This window comes from Rhinatrema bivittatum, chromosome 5, assembly GCF_901001135.1.
Source record: "Rhinatrema bivittatum chromosome 5, aRhiBiv1.1, whole genome shotgun sequence".
Classification (NCBI taxonomy): Eukaryota; Metazoa; Chordata; class Amphibia; order Gymnophiona; family Rhinatrematidae; genus Rhinatrema; species Rhinatrema bivittatum.
The window spans coordinates 191,245,233-191,265,759 of record NC_042619.1 but is presented as its reverse complement, the minus strand read 5'-3'; positions in this window follow the sequence as shown (position 1 = coordinate 191,265,759).

Sequence of the window (20,527 nt, the reverse complement as noted above, 5' to 3'; positions counted from 1 at the left end):
TGTGTACCCAATTTTATAACATGTGCGCGCAGGCGCGCGCTTGTTATAAAATCCAGGGTTGGCGCGCACAATGGGGTGCATAATTGTGCAACTTGCACACGCCGAGCCATGCTGCCTTCCTCCATTCCCTCCCCCTTAGCCTGACCTTCCCACCCCTTCCCCTAACCTTTCCCACCCCTAGCCCTACTCTAAACCCTCCCAAAAGTTTTATCCTATGTTTTGTGCCTGCCTCTGCCAGCACGTGATCCCTCTACACAGCGGCAATGGCCGCTTTGTTGCAGGCCTCTGGCCCTGTCCCCTCCCTGCCCCGGGCCACCCGCCCCACCCCTCCCCTTTTGTAAAGCCCCGGGACTTACACGTGTCTTGAGGCTTTATGCGCGTCTCCGGGCCTTTTTAAAATAGGCCCGGCGTGCGCAGGACCGGTTACGCACGTAACCTTTTGAAAATCCGGAGCATCGTTTCTATGTAGTAGTCCAGCTTGTTCTGTTATTCCAGTAGGTGATGTATTAATGTTCTAGGGCCTGGTGTAGTATTTGTATTGCTACTTTTTCATAAGATTGCTGTTATTTGAATCCTGAGATTCAGTGCTGCGACTGTATGGTATGGCAAGGTTCTAGATGTCTCTTTCTTTGCAGGAGTTTGTGTTACTTCACAAAATACCAGTGGAGAGGGATTTTTTTGCTGAGGTGACAGCAGAATTTGAATTTTTTTTTTCATGTTATTTGTAATGTGAATTGTCCTAGCTCTGCTCTGAACCTGTTCTGATGATTAATGATATTTTCTTGCAGTTATGATGATTTCTGGCCTTCTACAAAGAGGATTCATGAAAGAATACATTAATTTTTGTTTCATTACATGTTTGATTGGATCTGATTGTTTTCTTTGCTTTTTAAATTATATACTTGTGCATTTATATACTGCAATAAATATAAAATAAATGAATACAGATTAATAAGGAATTTTTAATGCTGGTAAATACTTGAAATAATTGAGGTAAAATATTTCCAAGTTTCATGTATGATGCATAATGGCTGTTGCAAACTACATAGAAAGCTATTGTAAGGTGCAGTGTATGGCATTATTTATCAATAAGAATACAAATAGTAGATCTGAGATCTTCATGTTTACAGCCCACCTTGTGCCCACCCCAAAAATCAGTTCTGGCTAAGCCACTACTCTGTAGCGACCAATATGTAACTTTACTATTTATACCACTGTAATAGGGGGCACTTTTAACTTGGCGTAGGGTTTTTTTTTTTTTTGGGGGGGGGGTAGAGTAGGTTTGGGAGGCAGTTTTACAAACACAGGGGGTCATTTATCAAAATGTGATAAGGTGTTTTTGCATGTGAAAAGCCCTGTTAACACATGCAATCGCACCATATGGTGTGATGCAAATAGGAGGAGAGTGGGCTAGCCTGTCTATGAAGAGCTATTGCACAGCCATAACACTGATTTTAACTACACCTCTTTGAATTGTGTTAGGCCATGTGGTAAGGTTTCATCGCCCTTTGTGATGTCTCCTGTAAGGCTGAGAGAGAGAGAGAGAGAGAGAGAGAGAGAGAGAGAGAGAGAGAGAGAGAGAGAGAGAGAGAGAGAGAGAGAGAGAGAGACTGGCCATAATGTCATGGCCCATAGGTAGGTATTTGTATCCCTATGGTAGGCCCACCTAGTAACTCGAGGTGGGGATTAGGTAAGAGTGTAGGGGGTTAGGGGCCACTTTGACATGCTACGTGACACCTACGAACAGAACAGTGGTCTCATGAAGATTTGATGACCTTCGGAGTGAGGAAACACACTCCAAGATGAGATTTGGGCAAGGTTCTCTCAACCTAGCTTGATGGACTCTCTACCTGGGTAACATCAAGCTAGGTTGAGAGAATCTTGCCCAAATCTCATCTTGGAGTGAGTTTCCTCACTCCAAAGGCCATCAAATCTTCACAAGAGACCACTGTTCTGTTCGTAGGTGTCACGTAGAATGTCAAAGTGGCCCCTAACCCCCTACACTCTTACCTAATAGGGATGTGAATCGTTTTCCATATCGTCTTAACGATAGAAATCGTGTGGCAGGGCAAGAAAATCGTCTTAGGCACGATTATTTCATTGAAAAATCGTTAAAAATCGTTTTTTCCGATTAGTGCGCACTAAATCGAGTTAGTGCGCACTAACTCCCCGTTAGTGCGCACTAACTCGATTTAGTGCGCACTAACTCAAAATGATACAAATAGACACTTTCCAGGTCACTGAAGGTCAGTTAGGAATGAATATGTGTTACTATTGGCTGGCAGCCCTCTTATCTATTGATGTTACCACTGAGGTGATGGTTGGGGGGATGGGAAATGGAACTGGAAACTCACGAACAGCAACAGAAAATGAAACAAAGTGTTCACACTTCCCAGGTCAGTAAAGGTCACTTAGCAATGAATATATGTATTCCTATTGGCTGGCTGTGCTCTTATCTATTGATGTTACCAAGGTTCCACTGAGGTAATGGCATTGGTTGGGGGGATGTGAAATGGAAACAGTTGGAAGCTTGACAAAAAAAGTAATGTGATGATCAGCACTTCTTTGTTTATTATTTTTGTTAGCAGGCACCTGAAATGCTAGTGCATGTTGAATTTGCCAATCACTGTGCATTTTAGAAAGGTGGTCCTGGCTGGAACTGTACACAGTTCAAATATATGTAATTGATTGTTGGTAAGTGTATTTTTTAAGTAGCCACACTGGCACCAGTATGTTTACTTATCCTCTTACTTAACTCACTAGCTCAGCTTTGTAAGAAGGGCTTCTCTGCTTGTGTGTTGCTTTTCTTTGCTGTGAGGAGAGCAGAAACATCAGATCTGTATTCAATCTACTACAGTCATCTCTTATATTAACCTACTCAATTTTTTTTAAATGATTTGTTATATCACTGAATTAATAATTCATTATTATTAGGTGGTGGTGAATGTCTGGACCCCCGCTGGGCTTTTGGCAAGTCTTGTGGGGGTCAGGAGGCCCCCCCAAGGTGGCCAAAAGTCCCTGGGGGTCCAGCGGGGGTCTGGGAGCGATCTCCTGTCGCAAATCGTTTTTTCGTAAGGAAAATGGCGCCGGCCATAGCAGGGTGGGTTTTAGGGTTGCTTTAGCGTGCCGGTTTCCCCGCCCTCCCCCCCACTGGACCCCAGGTAATATAAGGCACTTTGGGGGGGTTCGGGAGGGTGGGGGATTTATTTTCAAGGGTCAGGGTGTTGTGATCTTCCTGCACACAGTGCCCTAACCCTGGCAGGAGGGTGGGGGATTTATTTTCAAGGGTCGGGGTGTTGTGATCTTCCTGCACACAGTTCCCTAACCCTGGCAGGAGGGTGGGGGATTTATTTTAAAGGGTCGGGGTGTGTTTTAGGTTTGCTTTAGCGTGCCAGTTTCCCCGCCCTGCCCCCCACTGGACCCCAGGTAATATAAGGCACTTTGGGGGGGTTCGGGAGGGTGGGGGATTTATTTTCAAGGGTCAGGGTGTTGTGATCTTCCTGCACACAGTGCCCTAACCCTGGCAGGAGGGTGGGGGATTTATTTTCAAGGGTCGGGGTGTTGTGATCTTCCTGCACACAGTGCCCTAACCCTGGCAGGAGGGTGGGGGATTTATTTTAAAGGGTCGGGGTGTGTTTTAGGTTTGCTTTAGTGTACCGGTTTCCCCGCCCTGCCCCCCACTGGACCCCAGGTAATATAAGGCACTTTGGGGGGGTTCGGGAGGGTGGGGGATTTATTTTCAAGGGTCAGGGTGTTGTGATCTTCCTGCACACAGTGCCCTAACCCTGGCAGGAGGGTGGGGGATTTATTTTCAAGGGTCGGGGTGTTGTGATCTTCCTGCACACAGTGCCCTAACCCTGGCAGGAGGGTGGGGGATTTATTTTCAAGGGTCGGGGTGTTGTGATCTTCCTGCACACAGTGCCCTAACCCTGGCAGGAGGGTGGGGGATTTATTTTAAAGGGTCGGGGTGTGTTTTAGGTTTGCTTTAGCGTGCAGGTTTCCCCGCCCTGCCCCCCACTGGACCCCAGGTAATATAAGGCACTTTGGGGGGGTTCGGGAGGGTGGGGGATTTATTTTCAAGGGTCAGGGTGTTGTGATCTTCCTGCACACAGTGCCCTAACCCTGGCAGGAGGGTGGGGGATTTATTTTAAAGGGTCGGGGTGTGTTTTAGGTTTGCTTTAGCGTGCCGGTTTCCCCGCCCTGCCCCCCACTGGACCCCAGGTAATATAAGGCACTTTGGGGGGGTTCGGGAGGGTGGGGGATTTATTTTCAAGGGTCAGGGTGTTGTGATCTTCCTGCACACAGTGCCCTAACCCTGGCAGGAGGGTGGGGGATTTATTTTCAAGGGTCGGGGTGTTGTGATCTTCCTGCACACAGTGCCCTAACCCTGGCAGGAGGGTGGGGGATTTATTTTCAAGGGTCGGGGTGTTGTGATCTTCCTGCACACAGTGCCCTAACCCTGGCAGGAGGGTGGGGGATTTATTTTCAAGGGTCGGGGTGTTGTGATCTTCCTGCACACAGTGCCCTAACCCTGGCAGGAGGGTGGGGGATTTATTTTCAAGGGTCGGGGTGTTGTGATCTTCCTGCACACAGTGCCCTAACCCTGGCAGGAGGGTGGGGGATTTATTTTTAAGGGTCGGGGTGTGTTTTAGGTTTGCTTTAGCGTGCCGGTTTCCCCGCCCTGCCCCCCACTGGACCCCAGGTAATATAAGGCACTTTGGGGGGGTTTGGGAGGGTGGGGGATTTATTTTCAAGGGTCGGGGTGGGTTTTAGGGTTGCTTTAGCGTGCCGGTTTCCCCGCCCTGCCCCCCATTGGACCCCAGGTAATTTAAGGCACTTTGGGGGGGTTCGGGAGGGTGGGGGATTTATTTTCAAGGGTCAGGGTGTTGTGATCTTCCTGCACACAGTGCCCTAACCCTGGCACCAGGGGTGTTGTGATCTTCCTGCACCCAGTGCCCTAACCCTGGCACCAGGGGTGTTGTGATCTTCCTGCACACACAGTGCCCTAACCCTGGCACCAGGGGTGTTGTGATCTTCCTGCACACAGTGCCTGACCCTGACTCCTCCCCTCCCCCATGTCCCAGCCAGTGAATAGTGTGTGGGTGAGTGGTGGGGGGGGGGGGGAGGGATGGGAAGGGAGAGACAGCCCCTGCATTCAGGGGCTGTCTCTCCCTTCCTATCCCTCCCAGGGAGTGGGGCTGGCTCTCCCTTCCCATCCCTCACAGGGAGTGGGGCTGCTTGCCCCTTCACCTCCCCCCACCCCCTCCCCTTCCCCTTCTCTCTCCCATATACCAGCAGTGGGGGATGTGAAGGGTGGGATACTTCAGCCCTTTCCAGTCTGAGCTTCTGAACTTACTTTTTTCATCTTCTTTTTTATTTTCTCATTGTAGATGGATCATGATAGGGAGTCAGCCCAACCGTCCTCCTCAAAGGCCGATCGTGATGCTAGGTCCCGGAAGCCACGGTTCACACAGGCAGATGTGGACCTCCTAGCCCGGCTACTCCTCCTGGATGAGGAGCATCTCTACACCCCCTCAGGCAGCAGGCCTAACCTTCAAAGGGAGTCTGCAGCCTGGGTGGCTCTCCAGGAGGAGTTCTGCCGGAGAGCCTCTTACCCGCGTGAGATCGAAGATCTCAAGAAGAAAGGTGAGAGATAATGTTAGTGGTGTATTATATTTATTTATATTTATTTATCATTTTGAAATGATGTGATTTGTATTTGGGAATTTTGAATGCCACATGAAAAGATAGCTAATTTTTTTTTTATTACTAAATGTTATATATTGCATAAAAAAATAACCTAGCAGGGCATGTTGTGTTTGTAAGTAATTTATTAATCAATTAATGTTATTCTATTTCCTTTCTACCTCTAATTCTCAGGTCGGCATCTGAGACTTCACGAGGGTGATTGGCTTGAGGAGGTCCGCCTGACTTTAGCGCGTCCTTCGCCTGGTAGGCTGTTTGAGAATACTCCACAAGTACACAAATATTATTCAATTAATTGTAATGGAATTTGTGTTTAATATTGTTTGTGTCAGTTCCAATTCCTTTTTTTAAATTTTAACTGTTGTTCTGTGAAATTTGATCTGTGTCTTCGTACAGAACCACACACCAGCAGGGACGAGGCAGGGCTTCCTGGGCCCAGTAGCTGTCAGCAGAGGAGGACGGAGCAAACCGTCACTGGTGGGCCAGGTATTATATTATTAGATAATTGAGCCCTGACCATTGACCAACATGCTGCAAATGTGAATGGGGGATAAATGTGAGACTGAGGGAAGGGGGTATTAGTCACTGTGAGAGGGGAGGGAGGCAGTGGGAGAAAGAGGATGAGTGAGGAAGAAGAACTGTAGAAGAGTGCCATGTTAAAAAATGAACTGAAAAACATTTTTTTTTTATGTAGCACGTGTGTACGGGCTTAATGGCTTGTATTTTGGCCCACAGGGCCAGTATGTATGTTGTAGTACTAGTAGTAGTAGTTTGTCTAGTATCTGTCTGAGGCAGAAAATCAAAATTATTGTTTGTGATCAGTCAGTTATATAGGGTGGGATAGATGTATGTTATGTTATATATTTATATAATATTATCTCTAATTATCTAGAATGATATCCCTCCACTCTCCCTCTCCGAGGTTGTAGACTATAAACTCATTTTTCCAAAACCCTACAATTTAGTAAACTAAGGGGTTGAATGTATTTTAATATTGTAAACTTGCTGGTGCGTACAATACTGGTTTGTGGCCCTCGAGGACCATAACTGCCCACCCCTGTTCTATATCTTATGTAGAATTTTTTACATTTCTTTACAGGGCAAGAAGAGGCAGCCACAGCCACCAGTGCCACTGCCAGTGCCCAAAGGATGGAGGCAGCCACAGCCGGGCCCAGCAGCACCAGCACCAGCACTGCTGCTTTACTCCTTGCAGGATCTCCTCCAAGCTGCGTATGTACTGCACATGCGCAGTTTGGCATGCTGAAGGAGCTCCTGCAGGGAGTAAACAGCATCAGGGCAGATGTCAAGGATGTGCAGAGGAGGCTGTCAGCCATGGAGGAGGCCTTTCAGGAGCTGAGGGCACAGGTATCTCCTCCTCATGAGATGCCTCGTGAGGAGGAGATGCCACTGCCCTCTGCTCCAGAGCAGGATCCTCCTCTCGGGTTGCCATTCTCCTCTCCACATCCTTGAGTACTGGGTGCTAAAACACAATTTTTTTTTGGTATGTTGTCATTGTAAAGTTATATTTTTATAACAGTGTTATTTAATTTCGTTATAGTTTTGTAGTTAATAAAATGTTTTAAATTTGAGAAATATTAGTGGACTCAATTATTAAAATTATTATAAATTGGGATTTATAGTCAACAGATTTTCTAACATGCACACAGCAATAAAATTACCAGTGTTATCAATTAGTCTTTCAGTTTCCAATCCAGTCCATCTGCAACTCATCAAGATCAGCCTCAGCTTCCCCCATTTCTCCCAGACCACGACCTAGTCATGATTTGACTGTTAAGACTTCTTATACTATCACTTACTCCAGATAAAGAGTGAGAGTAAATATAAAGCTGCCAAATCTACACATACAGTAAATCTCTTATAAAATAGCGACTAACATACATAAATGTTGGCCTCCACTTGGGAACACCTAGACCATCCCTTTTTCACACGTGTAGATTTACTCATGTTGTACTATATAAAGAAGTATATGCTATTTATGTAAACACATAAATGCTGTTTTTTATTAATGCAACTTGAAAATTCAACTTAACATGTATCTGCTCCGCAGGGAGAAATAATTAAATCTCGGCCAGAGAAACCTTTTACTGACCACAGGGAGGTTAGGTAACTCATGACACAACTGGAGATGGTTTTGATTTAGGCACTAACTTACGTGGTCAGGCTTTATTTAGAGAGTGAGACAAATTGGTCCCTACAAACCAGGGTTTTCCAAATAAATAACCACTCACTCAGCAGGATTTTATGCATGATGTAAATTTGCATATACTGAGTCCCCATGATATGCAAATGTATTTCATGCATAATTCTTTGTGGATATTCTAAAAATCCAACTGGCTGTGGAATCCCCAGGACCGGTTTGGTAAGCTGAGCTATAAACTGTCTCAGCCAGAAAAATAAACCATGCCCCATCACAGTATGATATACATTAACTGCTTAGAGAGACTATGGTCAAAACTCAAAAGTACTTTAACTGCCTGTTTTCTAACAGTTGCTAAATAAGCGCACACAGTTGATAGACACAAACTTAGGTTTCTTTCTTGCACATACAAAGTCCTTATTCATCAAGCTGACAAGATAGATGATAACAGCACAGCAGACACCTGAGGTGAAGAGGCAGGGGCAGTTCTATCATGAGGCACTGGCAGTGCTTCTGCTGAATGCTCCATCCTGCTGTGTTCCCAAATGACCTTGCATCCCCATCCTAGACAAGAGACTCACTCCTCCTCCCAGTCACAGCGAATTTTCACATTATGAAGCAGCGGAAGGTTGATTTTGATGAAAACCAATTCCTCTACTAAGTCTGGATTCAAACGTGCACGGAGTGGACTCACAATATTCCCTGTCAATGAAAATACTCGTTCACTTTGCACACTGGTGGGTGGGCAGGAAAGAAAGTGTTGTGCTACTCTGGTAAGATAAGGCCACATTGAAGCTTTTTCTGCCCAATATCTCAGGGGATCTGACTCCATGCTCTCAACTGGCTCAGAGAGAAAATTATTCACATGAATTTCTGCAACCTTCTCTTGCAGGTGCTGCTGGTTAGCAGCCCCACCACTCTGAAATGTGACACATTTTGCTCTTGCTATTGAAATAGGACCAGTTTCATGAAATTTGGGAGGAGAATGGGTTGTCATCATGGGAGGGAAGCAGCTGGTGGAACTGGAAGCAGCTGAGCAGGATGGAGTGGGAGGAGTTGAAATCTTTTTAACCATTTCAATCAACTTATTTGTCCAGGATGCAAGAGTATTGCACTTGAGAGCAACATTGCCTTTCACACGTGGGTCACACATAGTAGCTAAGATATAGCTATCCTTCTCCATTAGAGGTTTCAACCTTTTCTGTACTTGCTCTTTTAAGCATCTCACAAGCTGCAACACTTCCTTCGACAAATCTGTCTGATGCAGATATTCCTGTAATACCTGCTCCAGATCATATATTACAGGAATGATATCACCTAACGTGGCTGTAGCTGCACTCAGTGCATCAGTATATACTTTGAAAGGCTTGAGGACATGCACCATCTGTGCAATGTTTGTCCAGTCCTGACATCCAAGTGGATTTTCCAATCCAATTTCAGATTCCATTGCCAAATCATGCAGAGGTGTCTGTTGTTCAGACAACCTCTCCAACATAAGATAGGTGGAATTCCATCTGGTAGGCACATCCTGTACGAGGTTATGCAATGGTGCCCTAACTGCTTTTTGTTTTCTCTGAGTTCCTTCCCACTTTTCACACTGCGATTGAAATGCCCAGTTATTTTGCGGCACTTTTCAATCAACCGCTTCAGGGCTTGACGACTAGTACCTTGCACTTCCTTGGCACCTAGCCCCAACGCATCCCTCACTACCAGGTGCAGTGTATGTGCAAAGCATCGGATGCCTTTGAATCCACCATCCTCCAGAGCCTTAATCATATTGGCAGCATTGTCAGTAATGATATATCCATTTAAACATTCCATATCACTGCTTCTAAGTAGCCCTTTCCATCCTTCCATCATCCCCTGAATTGTCTGTAAGATATTTGCAGAAGTATGTCTCTGGTCTAGCACTTGAGCATGCAGTAAAGCCCACCGGTATCCTGGAGAAAGCTTTTTGGAGCTGCTGGTGCTACTGCCACTGCTTGTGCTTGTGCTGTCAGTTAATGCCTCATCCAGCTGCCACCAATGTGCTGTTAGAGACAAATATGCATGTGTTGCATTCTTACTAGTCCAAAGATCAGTGGTGAGATGTATGCTCCTTCCCTTTGCCCTTGCCATCACAATCTGCATTTCAGCACGACATTGTGAGTACAGGGAAGGAATCACCTGACGGGTAAATGTAGTTCTTGAAGGAATTTTGTAGTCAGGGGCTAAAAGATGGATCAGCTTCTTAAATCCACTATTCTCTACAATCTGCAGTGGCTGATCATCCTCAGCAATCATTACAGCAATTTGTCGTGTCACCACTTTGGATACTACTTGCTTCCTAGTCTGTGAAATTGAAGAAGGACACCACCCCATCTGCTCAACAGTAGCTTGCCGCTGCTGCCGGGGAAGAGGAGAAGAAGAAGACTGCTTCTGCTTCACATACACACAATCTTCTGAAGTAATTTCCTTCTGTGGCTTCCCTGCAGCTTCTTCTGCAAGCAACAGTGCTTTATGTTCTCTTTCAAGGTGATATTTCATGTTGGTGGTAGTAAGATGTCCAATAGTTCTTCCACGGCTCACCATCCTTTTACAATGGATACATTGAGCACATCTCCAATCATCCGTAACATTAAAATGATTCCAAACCTTAGATGTTTTTCTACTGTCCCTTACTCTAGGCTGGACATTTCTTGTCAGTGTTGTCATCAGAGTAGGAGTAGTAGTACTAGGAGTAGAAGTAGCAGAAGTTGTTCTTGTAGTAACCTGCAAAAGTTCAACTGGTTTAGGACTAGAGAGGATACTACTGGCGCTGACAGTGGTTTTTTTGACAATCGGACTACCATCATCTGATTCATCATCACTACTATCACTGTCATTGGCGGTGTTTTTCTCCTCATCCTGATTATCATCATTGTCATCCTCCTCCTCAGACTCAGAGTCCTCTGATTCTCTATTCAGCACTTTCTGTAGCACTTCATCCATCAATAAACTTTGCTGCTGCCGCACAGATTTCACTTTCACCTTTCCAGATTTTGCTCCTTCCTTGTCCTGCAAGTTACCTTGCTCCTTTACATTCGCTGAAGTAGAAGGGGTATCATCAAATCGCAGTTTTTTCCTACTGACTGGAATTTTCTTTCCAGTAGCACTCTTCTTCTTACCAGCAAACATTTTAAAACGTTATGGCTGCAAGTCCAGTCCAGTACCAACAAGTAAGCTGGCACAGCAGTGTACTGAGCAGCACCTAATAGATAAGATATATAGAAGGGTTAAATACAGTTAGTGAGTGACTTCGTCAGTCAGTGACAGGTCACTGTGTGATTAGTAATCTGACTAGTGGCTCACTGGCGTGGCTAGTAGCCACTAGCCAGCCACTAGCCATTGACACTAGGCTACCCCATAATATTATATTTACTTATACTTGCACTACTAACACAAACAATTTATTTATAAATTTAAGGCTCACGTGCATTTGCAAGTCCAGGACCAACACAGGGGTAGTGGCTGGCTAGTGTAAGACAACACACTAGTTTACTAGTAAATTGGGGGAAGGGGGAGGGGAAAGGGAGGGCGAGAAAACCGGCAGACTAAAGCAACCCTAAAACCCACCCCGACCCTTTAAAATAAATCCCCCACCCTCCCGAACCCCCCCAAAGTGCCTTATATTACCAGGGGTCCAGTGGGGGGGAGGGCAGGGAAACCGGCACACTAAAGCAACCCTAAAACCCACCCCGACCCTTTAAAATAAATCCCCCACCCTCCCGAACCCCCCCAAAGTGCCTTATATTACCTGGGGTCCAGTGGGGGGGGGGGAGGGCAGGGAAACCGGCACACTAAAGCAACCCTAAAACCCACCCCGACCCTTTAAAATAATCCCCCACCCTCCCGAACCCCCCCCCCAAAGTGCCTTATATTACCTGGGGTCCAGTGGGGGGGAGGGCAGGGAAACCGGCACACTAAAGCAACCCTAAAACCCACCCCGACCCTTTAAAATAAATCCCCCACCCTCCCGAACCCCCACAAAGTGCCTTATATTACCTGGGGTCCAGTGGGGGGGGAGGGCAGGGAAACCGGCACACTAAAGCAACCCTAAAACCCACCCCGACCCTTTAAAATAAATGCCCCACCCTCCCGAACCCCCACAAAGTGCCTTATATTACCTGGGGTCCAGTAGGGGGGGGGAGGGCAGGGAAACCGGCACACTAAAGCAACCCTAAAACCCACCCGACCCTTTAAAATAAATCCCCCACCCTCCCGAACCCCCCCCCCCAAAGTGCCTTATATTACCTGGGGTCCAGTGGGGGGGGAGGGCAGGGAAACCGGCACACTAAAGCAACCCTAAAACCCACCCCGACCCTTTAAAATAAATCCCCCACCCTCCCGAACCCCCCCCCCCAAAGTGCCTTATATTACCTGGGGTCCAGTGGGGGGGAGGGCAGGGAAACCGGCACACTAAAGCAACCCTAAAACCCACCCCGACCCTTTAAAATAAATCCCCCACCCTCCCGAACCCCCCCAAAGTGCCTTATATTACCTGGGGTCCAGTGGGGGGGAGGGCAGGGAAACCGGCACACTAAAGCAACCCTAAAACCCACCCCGACCCTTTAAAATAAATCCCCCACCCTCCCGAACCCCCCCAAAGTGCCTTATATTACCAGGGGTCCAGTGGGGGGGAGGGCAGGGAAACCGGCAGACTAAAGCAACCCTAAAACCCACCCCGACCCTTTAAAATAAATCCCCCACCCTCCCGAACCCCCACAAAGTGCCTTATATTACCTGGGGTCCAGTGGGGGGGGGAGGGCAGGGAAACCGGCACACTAAAGCAACCCTAAAACCCACCCCGACCCTTTAAAATAAATCCCCCACCCTCCCGAACCCCCCCAAAGTGCCTTATATTACCTGGGGTCCAGTGGGGGGGAGGGCAGGGAAACCAGCACACTAAAGCAACCCTAAAACCCACCATGACCCTTTAAAATAAATCCCCCACCCTCCTGATTTTTAAAATCATTTAAAAAAAATTGAGTAGGTTAATATAAGAGATGACTGTAGTAGATTGAATAAAGATCTGATGTTTCTGCTCTCCTCACACCAAACAAAAGCAACACACAAGCAGAGAAGCCCTTCTTACAAAGCTGAGCTAGTGAGTTAAGTAGGAGGAAAAGTAAACATACTGGTGCCAGTGTGGCTACTTAAAAAATACACTTACCAAGTTACCAACAATCAATTACATATATTTGAACTGTGTACAGTTCCAGCCAGGACCACCTTTCTAAAATGCACTGTGATTGGCAAATTTCACGTGCCTGCTAACAAAAATAATAAACAAACAAGTTCTAGTCACGTGACCTTGGTAACATCAATAGATAAGAGCACAGCCAGCCAATAGGAATACATATTCATTCCTAAGTGACCTTTACTGACCTGGGAAGTGTGAACACTTTGTTTCATTTTCTGTTGGTGTTCATGAGTTTCCAGTTCCATTTCCCATCCCCCCAACCATCACCTCAGTGGTAACATCAATAGATAAGAGGGCAGCCAGCCAATAGGAACACATATTCATTCCTAACTGACCTTCAGTGACCTGGAAAGTGTTTATTTGTATCATTTTCAGTTAGTGCGCACTAAATCGAGTTAGTGCGCACTAACGGGGAGTTAGTGCGCACTAACTCCCGTTAGTGCGCACTAACACGATTTAACGATTTTTAACGATAAATCGTTAGAATTTCTATTGTATTGTGTTCTATAACGATTTAAGACGATATTAACATTATCGGACGATAATTTTAATCGTTGAAAAACGATTCACATCCCTATTACCTAATCCCCACCTCGAGTTACTAGGTGGGCCTACTATAGGGATACAAATACCTACCTATGGGCCATGACATTACAGCCAGTCTCTCTCTCTCTCTCTCTCTCTCTCTCTCTCTCTCAACAATGGTCCCCCAGTGGTTGAATGCAGGAAATACAACAGGTCAGCACTTATCACAGAATCTGAAAAGGGTATCACAATTTGTGCTAACTTGGCTCTTTGCACAGGTAATTAGTGCAAATTGTGATAAATGCTATATTAGCATAAAACACACCCCTTTTGCAATACATTGTTAATGGGTATATATAATTAAATGTAAATTCAATTTATATGAACAGGTAAATGTGTATAACATTGTCCATTGAATTTTATTCATTCCTCCCAAAAGATTTTTGAGCTCAGACTTTGAAAGCTGAAAGGAAATGAATATTGATATATTTAAAAACGGATATATTTATAATAGGTATTTTGAGGCATATGAAAACATAACATAGCTTACATCATTTGCAAGATTCTATTTTTACCAAGATATACAATGAAAGGCATAAGACTGATTGTCAGGGCTATATGACTTCAACCTTTGTAAACCACTAGGATTGAATAATTGTGCTGTTTATGACCCTGGAGTCCTGTTTGGTGAACTGGCCAGCTGGAAGGTATTCAGAGCTAAATGGAGCATTTGCTTACCCATCAAGTTTGGACAGAGAAGCAGCAGCATACTGCATCGTAACCAGCTGATACTGGCATAAATTAAAGAATCCTACAGAAAGTCTACGAGTCACTTGGCTATTTAAAAGAGTGCAGCTTTTGCTCAAAGTTCCAATTTCCTACAGCTGCTAGAATGGAAAGAATTTCACTGAAAAACAGGCAAGTAAAAATGTGAGCAAATATGATCTAGAATTGCTTCCAATAAATGATAACTTATTGGACTCAAGGATATTCTTGCTGGACCTCTTGATAGGGGTATAATCAAGCAAAAATCTTTCAGTGCTTCTTGCATAAGGTTTTACTTGTTCATTCTTCCTTCTACAGCAGGCTAGAACTAGTATTACTAAAATGATGGGAGGCATGGGCTATGATCTATGTTTATTAAACCTAAATATGCTTGTAAATTGAGAAGATATAAGTAATTTAATCTGGGTCTGCGCACTACATTTTGAAAATTAATAAAATCATATTTCAAAAAGTGTTTTACCAGAGAGCAACTACCCACAGTGTGGGCTAGATTTTAAAAGCCCTGCGCGCGTAAATCCTGCCGGATTTACGCGCGCATGGCACTCGCGCGCTGGCGCACCTATTTTGTATAGGCTGCCGGCGCGCGCAAAGCCCCGGGACGCGTGTAAGTCCCGGAGCTTCGTAAAAGGGGTGGGAGGGGGCATGTCTGGGGGCGTGTCCGAGGGTCAAGGGGCGGTCTGGGGCAAATCTGGGGGCATGGCGACGGTTCTGGGGCAGGCCAGGAGGGTGGTCCCGAGTCCCCCGGCACTGCGGCCTGTGCCGGGGGATGCCGAGGTGGTGCTCACAAGTTACGCCTTCTTCAAGCAGGAGTAACTTGCACAACAAAGGTGGGGGGGGGGGGGATTTAGGAAGGGCTGGGGGGTGGGGTAGATAGGGGAAGGGAGGGGAAGGTGGGGAGATGCAGAAGCAAAGTTCCCTTCGAGGCGCGCATACTTATTTAAGATCTACCTCAGCATGTGCATTTATGTGCATAAAACGTATGCAAGCATTATAATACATACATTGTAAATTGTCAGATTTGATTATTTTAATTTGCAAACTATATAGCTCTATCCAGTTATTTAATAGCTTTAGATAAATGCTTTTGGCAGGTGAGTTGATTAGAAAAATGGGCAAATTCAAGTATGTTTTAATCATCCTGGATCGGACACAGAGGTATAAACTGATTCCACTAACAAAAGTGTTTTTTTTTTCTTTATGTAGTACCCTCCTACCTTGCTCTGTATGCCTGTCATAGAGGATCAGCCAGAACACTGGTAATGAAACTGCTGCTGAGCATGACTGTTTCCGGCAGTCATTGTGTCATGTGACGGCACCATGCTTCAGGACATATGACTTTAGGAGACAGAGGGAAAAAGGGAAGGGTTTTTTTCAAACAGCCTGGGGGGTATTGGGAAACAACTGGAAGAAGGAGAGAGGGAGATGGAGAAACAGTAGACTCTGGCTCAGGTTTTACAGCAGAGTTTTTGTTCTCTAGAGCCTCTTGCTCTGATGAGTAGCTGAAGTTTGGCAGACAATTTAAACCAGGCTGCCTCCCACTGCCTTTGGAGAGATCTGTCAATCTCTGCAGTGAATCTTGACAGTGTGTTTCCTGTCTATCTTTTGGCAGGTAAAAAGGAAAGCAGACAGATGGAGTAGGACAGCTGCAAAAGAATAAGATGCATTCCTGAGAGCTGTGCTGAGGCTGTTTTTCTGAATCTCCAGCCAGAGGAGCTGAAAAAAGCTTCCAGGATCTTGTAATGGAAAGCATGAGTACGGGAATACACAGGGCCCTGTATTAATTTCTGAGTTTATGCCTTTCTATTGTGACATTCCTCCTTAGTTAAAAGGAAGTTATGTGTCTGCAGTACCTGCAAAGACTTGGATTACAAGTAAAACTTGTTCTGAGTTGTTTAAACGTTGACCCTTTTGAATTCCCAGCCCCGTCACCATACCTCAGGGAAGTGGGGACATTTTGTTTTACTCTTCAGTTACAATAGTATTGTGCTACAGTATTGCCTGCTATGCCAAAACAGTCAAGGGCATTTCACATGGCTGCTAACTCCTATGAGTCAAGGAATACTACATACTGCCGTGCACTTCTATGGAAAGGGTGGAAAGAGGCAATTGTCTTTGCTTATGCAGGAATAGTTCTGGACTCGGTGATTAGTGGAGTGTTATACCCCTGGGGGGAAGTGGGGGATATAATGAGCTCACTGGTAATTCGAAGGCATGCTAGGCCTTGATACTAGGAAACTATAGCGATAGACCACATCTGTTGTTGATTGATCTAAATGCTACTTTAAATAAAATGTTATCATGCTATCATGTGTACAGATGCTTATTTACTTTTTCCTATGCATAGCGTCTAAAGCAATTTATTTCCTGCAATACTAAAAACAATGTAGTTTCATTGCAAGGTGTGTTTGCTGGATACAGGGACAGTTCCCTTCTAAAGGCTATTCACAGGTGGGGAATCCAATATTACACAGGCCACATCCCTAGATCAGACAAGTTTAAAAAAAATGATTCTTTTAGAATCAAGTTGGTTTTGTCAACATACACTTAATTCACTTTAAGTCTTCTTGAGGCCTTCTAGCATGTTACATAGCTCATGAAAAAGCTGTAGCAATATGTCTGCAGGTAGGACTAGACATGATTAGATGGAAAATGTATAGTAAGTCCTAAGAGAGGGCTAGGGAAATTCCACATTAACAAAACAGAGGTGAAATTAAAATGACATTGACCCATTATGAAGAAACAAATTAAGACATTCCTGATAGTTAGAACCGCTTTGATTCTCCACTTTTACTTTGTAGGCCTATACCATTGATAGAAATAATTAAGACTAAAGCTCTATTAAAAAGGAATGGTGAGGCATGCCAAGCCTTTTTTTCCTTTCCAAATTTCTATGTACTTAGCTAGTACTTTAAATGATAAATTTTGAAACTAAAGTTTTAACAGACTGGTAGACCAGAAGCTAGGCTCAAGGCAATTTTTTCCCATATGGCAAGTAGTGAGGAACACAGAATCCTATACTTCAGTCCTAAACTGCTATCCAGAGACCAAAAATTTGCTACAATAAAAAAAATAATAATAATGTCTAGTAATCTAACAGAAAATAGAAATGCTGAAGTATTTTATTAGATTATCTTTGGCTTTTGATACTGTTAACCATCCATTTTTATTACAGAGGCTATCTGAAATTGGAATTACAGGGACGGTTTTAAACTGGTTTAAATCTTTTTTATCAAACCGCTTTTTTCAAGTGCAAGTAAAAAACACATGTTCTAACAAATTTGATCTTACCGCTGGGGTTCCACAGTGTTCCTCACTCTCTGCGTCATTGTTCAACATTGATATGTTGCCATTATGCCATTTGCTGTCAGGTCTTGGGTTGACCTATTTTTTATATGCAGACAATATTCAAATTTTGCTACCAATAGAAGATTCAGTTGACAATGCTTACAAGCTTATGTCAATTTATTTGAAGGCTATAAAACAAGTACTCACTTAGATGAGACTTGTATTGAACATCGAAAAAACAGAGATAATCCTGCTTGAAAGGAAAATTTCCTTTAATAGCTCTAACCAGATAATTTTGCAAGATCAAACAACCCTGAAACTCACCGAAAATATTAGAGACTTGGGTGTAATCATTGACCCAGAATTCAATTTCAAAAAACATATTGCCTGTAAAGTAAGAGAAGTGTATGCAAAATTACTATGTAAAGACGGTTGAAACCTTTGTTGGATCAAAATGACTTTCGTACAGTACTCCAGGCACTTTTATTTAGTAGTTTGGACTACTGTAATTCACTTCTATTAGGTGTACCCACTTCCACCACCCAGCCACTCCAAGTTTTGCAGAATGTGGCTGCAAGAATTTTAACTGGGGTAAAGAAAAGCAATCATATTACCCCTATTTTAATCTACACTGGCTACCAGTTGAATACCGGGTCAAATTTAAACCAATCTGTATTTTGCATAAATTGATCTATAGTGAACAGGTTGATTGGCTGAACGCTGCTATTAAATTACATGTGCCCCAAAGAAATCTGTGCTCCGCTAATAAAGACTTATTGACCCTACCATCAGTGCAATCAGCCCACTTGAATCAGGTTAGAGATAGAGCCCTGTCTCTGGCTGGGCCCAAAATTTGGAATCTATTACCAACAGCAATTAGGCTTGAGTCTAACTATAAGCAGTTTAAGAGAGACCTTAAAACCTGGCTTTTTAGTTAGGCTTATTCAAGCCAATCTTAAAAATGAACAGTGTTTTACCTATAGTCCTTATCAGTTTGACAACAGCGCCCCCTACCAGGAGAGTAGAGCGATGAATCTGTTAACTGTCTTAGCTAGTATTATCCTTTTTTACTGAATAGTCATCAACAATTTTAAAATCATCTATGTTTTTGATTCGATCTTAATTACTTTTAGATTTTAGGTACTATATTATGAAGTACTTTTAGGATTATTTAAGATGTGTTTTTAGTTCATTATGATGTATTTTAGGTGTAATAATATATTTTAGGTTTAATAATGTATTTTAAATCTATTTTAGGTTTATTAATGTTGTATGATGTATTTTAGCTGTATGTTTTATTTCTGTTGTGAACCATTACGATTGGTCCCGTATGACATAGTGAGGGCAAAGGTAGCGCTGGCGCCATTTTGAAGATTGGCAATACGGCCCGCGTGCAGGACTTTTGGCAAGTCTTGTGGGGGTGAGGAGCCCCCCCCAAGCTGGCCAAAAGTCCCTGGGGGTCCAGCGGGGGTCCGGGGGCGATCTCCAGCAGGCGTGATGTCGGGAGCCAGGAAACAAAATGGCGCCGGCGCTACCTTTGCCCTGTCACATGATAAGGGCAAAGGGCGCCATTTCTCAACGCAGCCGTGGCCAGAAAGAGAGGGAGATCGCGTCGGGAACCCCCAATGGACCCCAGGTAATTTAAAACATTTGGGGGGGTTCGGGAGGGTGGGGGATTTCTTTTAAAGGTTCGGGGTGGGTTTTAGGGTTTTTTTGGTGTGCCGGTTTTCTCGCGCCCTATTTAACAATACAATACAAATGCCCCTGACGATAAATCGGGGGCATTTGTATTGTATCTGCACTCTAACGATTTTGGACGATTTTAAAATTATCTGACAATTTTAATCGTTCAAAAATGATTCATATCCCTAGTGCCCAGTAATTCTGTTCTCAGCAATAGTTTCTAACATGTAGCCTAGCACTGATATTAGTTGCACTGGTCTGAGGATTCCTGGATCACCCCAGAATCCTTTTTAAAAATTGACATTATATTGATTACTCAAACTTCCTCAGGTATAGTGGCAAATTTAAATGGTAGGTTACACATTAAAGTGGTAGGTTTCCAATTTAGTACTTAAGACGTGTTGAATTGCTTCATTGGCCTAATTTTACTGTTTAAGTCTTTATGTATAAGAGAAGCATATATATGTGCTAATCTGTTAACCAAATTCAGGGTTTTTGAGTGAATAAAGCTCCAGACCATGGTTTCCTATTGGTCAAATAAATAGTCTGACATGGAGCTTAAGCATTGTTCCCTGTAAGTTTTGCACCTGCAGACAGATAATGAAACAAAAGCATGCATAAGAAAATGATGAAAAACAGAGGCCACTTTGACATTCTACGTGACACCTACGAACAGAACAGTGGTCTCTTGTGAAGATTTGCTGGCCTTCGGAGTGAGGAAACTCACTCCAAGATGAGATTTGGGCAAGGTTCTCTCAACCTAGCTTGAGGGACTCTCTACCTGGGTAACATCAAGCATCTTGGAGTGAGTTTCCTCACTCCGAAGGCCAGCAAATCTTCACAAGAGACCACTGTTCTGTGCATAGGTGTCACGTAGAATGGCAAAGTGCCCCCTAACCCCCTACACTCTTACCTAAACCCCACCTCGAGTTACTAGGTGGGCCTACCAAAGGGATACAAATACCTACCTATGGGCCATGACATTATGGCCAGTCTCTCTCTCTCTCTCTCTCTCTCTCTCTCTCTCTCTCTCTCTCTCTCTCTCTCTCTCTCTCTCTCTCTCTCTCTCTCCCCCATCAATTCACCTGAAGTAGGACTTACAGGAGACATCGCAAATGGCAATGAAACCTTACCGCACAGCCTAACACAATCAAAAAAGGTGT